Source organism: Gobius niger (genome assembly GCF_951799975.1).
Source record: "Gobius niger genome assembly, chromosome: 5".
NCBI lineage: Eukaryota > Metazoa > Chordata > Actinopteri > Gobiiformes > Gobiidae > Gobius > Gobius niger.
In genome coordinates, this window is record NC_136856.1 from 15,865,855 (window position 1) to 15,874,999 (window position 9,145).

Here is a 9,145-nt window from a genome sequence, read left to right on the forward strand (position 1 = left end):
ACTTTGAATCTTCTTTGGAGTCATTCGTCTTTAACAGTAATTACGTCTGCGCTGCCATCGTTTCAAACTTCGCTATGCATATCCCATCAATCATTGGTGAAAATCCTTTACCAACCTTCAGCACACTGCACTAAATGGTCTGGCTGGGGGCTGTTGGCTCGGACTGAGCATAATCTTGGCCGAAACTATGAAAAGAGAAGGATTTTTTAATTGCTAATTGGACATTTTCCTGACTTCTTGTGCACGCCGGAATACTTTAACAAATGCAATACTTTAAAGACATATTAAGATGCCATAAAGTATATGCAACAATGCAAATGAATAAATGAATATTCAAATTATCTGGCAGTATAAGTTTTGTCCCGTCTTTCTGAGGTTGTTGCAGCGAATAAACAGCCCTCTGGCAGAGATTTTCATTTTTGATTTATTTTGTGTGCTGGATGCCCTTCTTGGAGTAACCCTCTCCATTTCACAGGTGATCATGGATGAAATTAGATCTCAATCCGACCCACTCATATAAACTCTAACATTTTGTGAGACAGTGCATCATTTCTGAGCTACATTTGCCTCCTCAAAATTCAACATTAAACAAGATTAATTACATGGCTGAGCGGCGGCTTGTTTTTGGCTAAATTGGAGTTGGCACAAGAACAAGGACTGTGTAAATACTGAGAAAAAGCGTGTGGTGCAATACATGAGACAACGTGCAGAAAATAAAGGCTTTTTATAGAGGATACAAGTGAAATACTATGGAATCTATGGCAAAAGGATTATGTGGTATTAGTGGTAGTTTAGATGCAGCGGTGGTGGTAAATGTAACAGTAAATGGTAACAGTCATGATCAGTGTGTCTTTTCTGCCAGTCCCAATTAAATTCATAGATATGTGTGTAGAAGGCGATATGGTGAGAGTATCTAAAAACACACACAGGCATGAATAAATATAAGGCTGTTTCTAAGTGAAGAATAAATACATAGAAGGAAAAATCAGCTCTTAACCTCCACCTGAACAAAGCACATTTTCCAGTTTGGCTTTACCCAATTCTAAAAGCTCCTTGGCAAAAGTGACAAAATAGGAACATATACAAGAATGAAAACAAAACAAAAAAGCGACAAAAGACAAAAACATGGCTAAATGTGATGAAGACAACAAAAAAGTGGCAAAAATGCAACAAAAAAGTGACGAAAATGCAACAAAAAAGTGACGAAAATGCAACAAAAACGTGTCGAAAATCCAACGAAAAAGTGACAAAAATGCAACAAAAAAGTGACGAAAAAGTGATGAAAATGCAGCAAAAGAGCATCAGAAAGCAATGGAAAAAACACTCAAAAAGTGACGACAACACGGCAACAGCGCGAGGAAAAAGATCCATTTATATCAGCTTTGCAGTTCTTAGCTTTCAAATTAGGCATTACACTGGCCTATAAGCTCTTCCATCAAGAAGCTTTTAGATTTGGGTAAAGCCGAAAATGTGTTTGGTTTAGGTGGAGGTTAAGAGGTTTTGAATATAGTTGTCCAAACATCATGAATGCTCTCTGTGAGCCCTGTGAGCTTTCAGTCGTACAGGAGTCGTCCATAGGTGAAAGTTCTATTCTGATCCAGGAAGCTTCGTCGGCGACACTAAAGATCTCTGGCCACAGGCGGACTAAATGAAGACCTGATTAAAGGCAGACTAGGATGCTTGAGTAGATCCTGAATGCCGTGGTTGTTAGTGTATAAAATGCACTGTTTTGAGGAGTGAGGACGCGCACTGTCAGCTGTGCCTTGGGAGAGACGTGATGCCAGGACTAAAGCTGTCAACACTGATTCCTATAGAGCTCCACGATGACCTTGGATGAACTCGCCGACCCTGCATCCTTTCTCTTCATGTCAGTGTCAAACCAAAGACACATGCCAGAAAGCGTCGGGCGTCACAAGAGTTCAAAGAAACCGCTCTCAGAAACGCGTGTGAAGTGCATAAAGGCACAGTGCTGCGTCGACAGGACGAGGCGTTTTTACAAATGAGGTTACACATGTCCCTGAAAGAGCTGCAGAAATCTGAAACCAACAGGGATCAGGATCAGGGCTACTGGAGCTCATCTGTGTGCCTTTAATAAAACAACTGAGGAATGATGTCGCCCTTGAGAATCACTTCAGGAAAAAAGCCATAAAGCCGTAGTAGTACTTCTTTTCATGAACATCATCCACTAAAGTTATTAATTTGTTCATTTTTATATTGGAATAAAGAGGACCTCCACCAAACCACTGGCCCTATACAATATTTAAGATATTTTACCCACAATAATGCTCAAACCGGAGATCTACCACTGGGCCGCAAAGTTGATAATGCTTCAAACTTAATATGATTTATTCATTGATTAATGTCTATTTATCCATTTGAGCATAATCGAAGCAAAAATAAATATAATCAAAATAAAGAAATGACTCCTCCACTCAGTTATACGCAATGCATTAAATTAGTTAAACATTTAAACTTACAGACTATCACTTTAACTCCAAACTAATGCGGTCCAGATTAAAGCTCACTGTGATGGTTCTGTTTGTGGCGCTTGTACACATTTTGTCATCACACAGCCTTCAAAAGTCACAGCCGTCTTTGTTGCAAGGACATGAATAATAATATCACAGAAGTCTATCCTTTACACAGTGTTCATCATCAGAAGAATGCCATCTGAGTCAAGAGTCTGCGGTGAAAAAACAAGTTTTGACAAAAGATTTGTCACCTAGTTCTTGGGATAGCTCCAGGTTGACGACTAACCAACCACCCACATAAAGCTGCATTGCGTTGTAGTTGTACAACAGTTTATTATCCATTACAACACACTACTTGGAATGCTCCGCAATGTGGATTTCATCTTAAATATTTCACTGATTTAAGATTGCAGAGAAAAAGATAAGTCATTTTCACCTTGAGGCTTCATATCCAACAGAACAGCCGTATCCATCTGTACTTCGAAAGGCTCAGAGCGTGATTGACATTCAGTGCAGGCACAATCCATGTTAGGAGCATTATATGTAATTACCTCTCCTCTGAGGGAACAGTCAGAGGTAAGTGTTTCGGAATGAGTGTTCACAAATGACAGGTGACTGATGGCAGAGATGAAGAGAAGAAAACATGGCGACGATACATCACACATGGTGCAAATGTCAATGTTTTCAATGAAAGTCAATCTTGCAGTTATTCCCTATATGTTAGGGAGGGAACAGTAGAGCTTGTAGTAGACGCTGGTTGCCATTTTTTGCCCCATCTCAACATAGGAATAGGTTAAACTTGATTAAACTTGGCACACAGTTGGATCACAATCACATTGCTTGTAGTACCAGAATTCTGGTACACACACACAGGCGCAATCTTGTACTGCTATCTTAGTGAGGACACTTATAGACAATGTATTACCCAGACCCTAAACCCCTAACCCTAACCCTAACCTTAATCCTAACCCTAATCTTAACTCTATTCTAACCCTAAAACCACATCTTGACCCTCAAACAGTCCTTCAAATAAAGAAATACTTTCCAAAAATGTCCTCACTCTGTTGGTTAAAAACTCAAACTGGTCCTCACACACACACACACACACACACACACACACACACACACACACACACACACACGCACGCACGCACGCACATACACATGTTTGCCCCATCTCATCACTGGAATGGGTTGTACCTACAAACTTGGCACACAGTCAGATTTTTTATATATATATTTTATATGACCTTTATTTAACCAGGAAAGTCCCACTGAGATAAAGAATCTATTTTCGAGTGGAGTCCTGGCCCCAAAAGGGAATGTACATATTGTACACATTTTTTAGTGGTAGGGGAAACCAGTTTACCCACAGAAAACCTACGCAGACACAGTGAGAACATGTAAACTCCACACAGAAAGTCCCGGTCTGGGAGGGAATTGAATTCGGGACCTTCATGCTGTGAGGCACAAGCACTAACCACCAAATTGGAGAAGGCTAATATCTGGTGACAGGGAATAATAGTAATGGCTTACACTAATGCCATTCACGATAGCAAATTTGAAGTTCGACATATTGAGGCAGGAAAGTATCGCGATAAACGATATTATTGACTCTAACGATACTAGATACTGTCAGCAGTAACCACCTCCGACCACCACCAACCTCTCACACACACAGGCACTCAGACACAGACGCAGGGAGGACACGCAAACACAAAAAAAGGGGCTTGAACCTTGTGAAGCATAAGCGCTAACCACTGCCCCACCGGCCCGCCAACTGGTGGTCTGAACACAGTCACAATCGCATCATCTCATCACTCAGTCCCAGGCACCTCGCAGCTGGTCCGACACTGATGTGGACACTAATATATTCCTTCTATTCCACTGACTCTGGGGCACGCTGTCCCGAGCCTCTTTGTCTTTGCCAGCCACTAACTACCCTGCACTTGTTTTGGGTCTCTCTGGTCTTGTTACCGCCTCCGTTCACTGCTGCCAAATTCTGTCTGCCAGGGGGAGGCCAGTGGACACCCCTTTCTATTCAGGACAACACCAGTCTCTTTATGGGACGCTGGTGCACACAACGAGGGCCATTGGTCAGCAGAGACAGAGCGGCGCCTTGGGAGAAAGTGGATTGATTGGCGAAGGTGGCAGACTGGACCGCGTTCTGGCATTGACAAATGTTTTGCCAGTCTGAGATCTTCACAAGTGGGCTATCAACAGACACAGAGTGAGGGTCGCTGAGGCAGGACCAACTGGATCATACTGCCTTGTATTTACCTCTTCTGATTGCCCACTATTTACTGTTTCCTACTTTGCTGTGCTTTAAAAAAAATGGACACAAATTCTGTTGCGACATCTTTTGTGACCTTTTGAACTCAGAGCAGTTCTTCATCAAAAAGAAAACTGACTCAAAATGTAACCTCAAAGGACTGAACTGCAGAGTTTGCTCATCCTGAACTACAAACTTTTTCACTTTATGTGAGTCTATACCCTGGGATGGTTTTCTTGTGTGTAATTTATATGAAAAGGTGAAAAGGTATAGAAAGACATACCTGGAGTTGTGTTTTGTTTCCCACGAGTAATCATGTAATTCAAGCCATCTTTTGCCAACCTGCTGATGTCACAAAGTGGTTTATTGTACTTTGATCTAACAAACTAATTGGCCTTTAATAATACACTTATTCATAGCCATGTGCTTCATAAATAAACTGATTGCTATTGCTTATTAATACTTAATGAGCACACCTTAATCCAAAGCGATATCTACAGGGAGCTGTGGTCTATGGTGGAAGTGGAGTGAGGGACGTGGGTGACGGGGGAAAGCAAGGTGAGGGGACGGGGGTTGTGGTGCAGAAGATCCAAAAAGTTACAAAAATGTAACAAAAAGGCAATTAAAAGGCAATGACAAAGCAGCAATAATGTTAGGAAACGTCTTAGATCACTTTTGTAGATCTCAGCTTTCTTTACACTACATTGAGATCTGGGTACATTTTTTATCGTAAATAGTACAATAAAAATCAGAATAAGAGAAAATACACTGACCTTTATAGAAGTGTCCGCCAGCGCATCCTCTTCTTACGTCAGACTTCTTTGAATTGTAGAACTCTGCACATCTGACCACCTCACGTAACAGAACAACTTGTAGCTCCAGCTACATAAACAATATTTGTGTTCTAGAACAGAGTATTTGGTAACAGCTTTGACTGATGTACTTTACTTAGTGACGGACACAAAAGGCCTACTGTGTAAATAATAATGCAGCGAGTGATTTAGATTAGGAGCTCACTTAATGTATCTGGCATAAAAATGTTTGATCTATGCTTCAAAGCCAAATGAACACAAGAACAAGGACGTCAAATAATTCTCCAGAGACACACTTTAAGTCCATGACCATTAAGTCGTCCTCTGAACACAGCGTCTTCAATAAAAATGATCTCCAGCCCCATATGACAGTCTATGTGCTCAGCTATAAAATTGGCTTAGTCACTGCAGACTCAGCCTACACTGTTCGGCCGCTGTACATCAGCTTTGCGAAGTTTATTAGCAGCCTCACATGTTGCTGTCTAGCAAGCGAAACAGCACAATGTGGGTGTGATGTTATGCATGCAAATGAGTGTGAGAGAATGGGGCTTGGAGGCATTGTGGAAAGCAGCATGGAGCACCCGTCAGCGGTACTGCTGCAACTCTCTGGCTGGTTATCACGGGCCCATGAGAGGAAGTCTGAAAAATTGTTGTTATGATGACTGCCACAACATTAGAAAAGGTTTGTTGGTTTGATGACCAATGCTTTTGTTCCCATTTGTACCTGCTGTTCTCATAGTTAAGCTGCATATTTCCTCTTTTGAAATGTCAGAACCTCCAGAATTCAGTCACTGAGCTTTGACTGTGGAGGTGACTGGGGACAGGTCCAAGGATTTTGATAGTATTTTCTTTTCTTTTTTTCTTATTGTTTTGTTGTTTATTTAAATTGACAGGGACATTGCAGAACCATGTGTTCATTGTGTTGCACAGACCAGAGATAGCTACAGGCAAATTTTCATCCTTGGGCAGAGGCTGAGTGACAGCAGATTTATACAGTGAATTCCATACAAAATATAGACTTTTGAGGTTACATTAAAGTAATAACATGTAATACAATCAAATAGCATGGGGGAATAACAAGGGACTTTATATGTTTCTGCCTGTTTGTTTTTATTTACTTTTTTTGTTTATTTGGTTGGGCCAATTTCCATCCATTGCCCCTACTTGCCCTCACTTCTCACTCACACTGGCACCCAGAGGAAACCTATGTAGACACAGGTTGAACATGCAAAATACATATAGAAAGGCCCTGTCAGGGGATGGAACTCGGGCCGGGACCTTCTAAGCACTGCGCCACCGTGCTGTCACAAAATGTAATAATATTACTAAAAACATATTTTCTGGTTTGCAGTCGTTATTAGGCTTATGAAAATAGGCTTGAAATAGATGTGTGATGTGTTCTCATTGGTACCATGCTATGTCCATCCTATTACCAAACGTGTTTTTATGTTTAACCCTTTTCACAGAAAACTTCCAAAATAAGGGGACACTACCTACATGTTATCAATTACATCAGTAACATCTCCTAAAGAAAGAGTGGAAAAGATATCTATATGCACTGTGAGAAACCTAACCCCAGAGGTAACAGCAGGCATCCGATCTCTGGGGACGACAGCTTGTACACACTCCCTGAGCGACCCAACAAAGACCTTTCCTCTCTGCATCCCCCCACACCTAATTATTTCTCTGCCAGTCTGCCTTCAGCACTTCACCTTTACAATTAATCCCAATGAGAACTTGCTTCTGAACATACATCCTCAGCCTGCCCTTGGATGATGTCTGCAGGTTGGTTTCAGTGCTTTTAATTAAGTCAGGTGTAATGTGGAAGTCACAGAGTCAACTAAATTAAAATGAGTGGGGTTACTTTGTCAATGTCAAGCCGTGCTCATATAAGTGCACCCGTCTTTCTTAATGCGGTAATATTAGGTGACAAAGTACATATCTATTTGAAATTTAATTTTATCCATGCCTTTCTAATTATCTGTAAACAACAACAGCTTTTAGAGAACCTTTCCTAAGAATGGAATGCCCTGGACAAATGAGAGTTCACACAATATGCCTCTCTTAGTTACCGTAATCCATATTTATCATTTGTGGTTGAAATGATACAAAAAGCTCTCAAACTTAACTTTCAGCTGGCACAAGTGCAGCAAAAGAAACGCTTCTGACATGGCCCCAGTTTCTCAGTGATATACTTTAGACCTGTGCCATAAGAAACTTCAACACAAGCAGTGAGGAAGGTTTTAAAGTTTCTGCTTCTTTTCTCCAAGCAACAAGGAACCAGAGCCAGACAGGCTTTGAAAAAAAACACACAAAAAAAACATTGAGAGACATGTTGTATAGTGTTTGGATTACCCTTTGGCAACAATGTAGGCTATTCATTATTTATTAGAAGATATTGCATTGAATAATTGTGAAGCCTTTTGATGAGGCCTGTGGTTGAATAAGATCATGATTGGATACTTCAGGGGCATTGGTTATGTTGTTTATTTTTGAAAACATCAAAATACCCTTTCATTTTTGGGGTAACATCCCAGAAAGATTTTGGAGGATCTGGCAACTTTCTGAGATTATTTATAGGCTAATAGTGTTTAATCTGCATTAATCTGCCTGTTCCCAAATCCAATATTCAATCCAAAGATGTTCCTGTAACAACTAATTTACAAATCACGCACTAGCTGAGAGGTGCTGTGAAAGTAGAAGTAGACAGAAATGTTTCAATCAATCCATGAAGTTGTTTTTGCATAAAATTCAAATTCACCTCCTGTAAAGCAATATGACAGGGACAAAGCTCTGTTAATGGAGTGTGCATTATAGGGGCATTATAGGCTTTTAAAAACCCCTTTTTTTTAATCTTTGGAGTCTTTTATTTTTACTTTAATTTTTATGTAGTGCGGTAGAAAGTATTATATTGATCTTTCAAATGTGGAGTTAAGTTATGAGTTCTACTTAAGTACAGTAGTAAAAGTACATTTCCATTGTTTCCAACCACCTCTGCATTTCGGTAAGATGGTTCTTATTTTAGCAATGTTACGCGAAATGTTAAGTGAAAAAAATGCAGCTTTACAGGCCGTAGAACTAGGATGGGCAAACATTAATCAGGATGATGTTCTCACAGAGAGTCTCTCAATATTTGGGGGCCTATACTGTGTAATAAACCTCTGTTTTATCTGAAGTGAGGATGGTTCACTGTCACCCAGATCTTAAGGTGCCAGACTTTTTGTTAAAGTAGAAGAAGAAGAAGTAGAACCTAAATTGGTTAAGTTGGTACACGGGCTTGAAATGTGCATATAAACACTTTGCTTGAACAATTCGGACATGCAGGAGAGATTGTGAGAGCTAGAATCGAGTTTGGGCCAAATTAAAAAATGACAGAGTTTGTGCAGGAAAAATCAGGTACCCCAGCTTTAACGACTTTTGCACCAAAATTCAGTTTATCTATTTGATCATAATAAAATTGGCCCAAGTACAGACCCTTGTGGCACCCCATGGTTTACTTTGGGGCACTATGAGGACTGGTTGACATGAACAAACTGATACCTATCAGATAAATAAGATTTAAACTAGATGTTCCTCTGATGCCTACTACA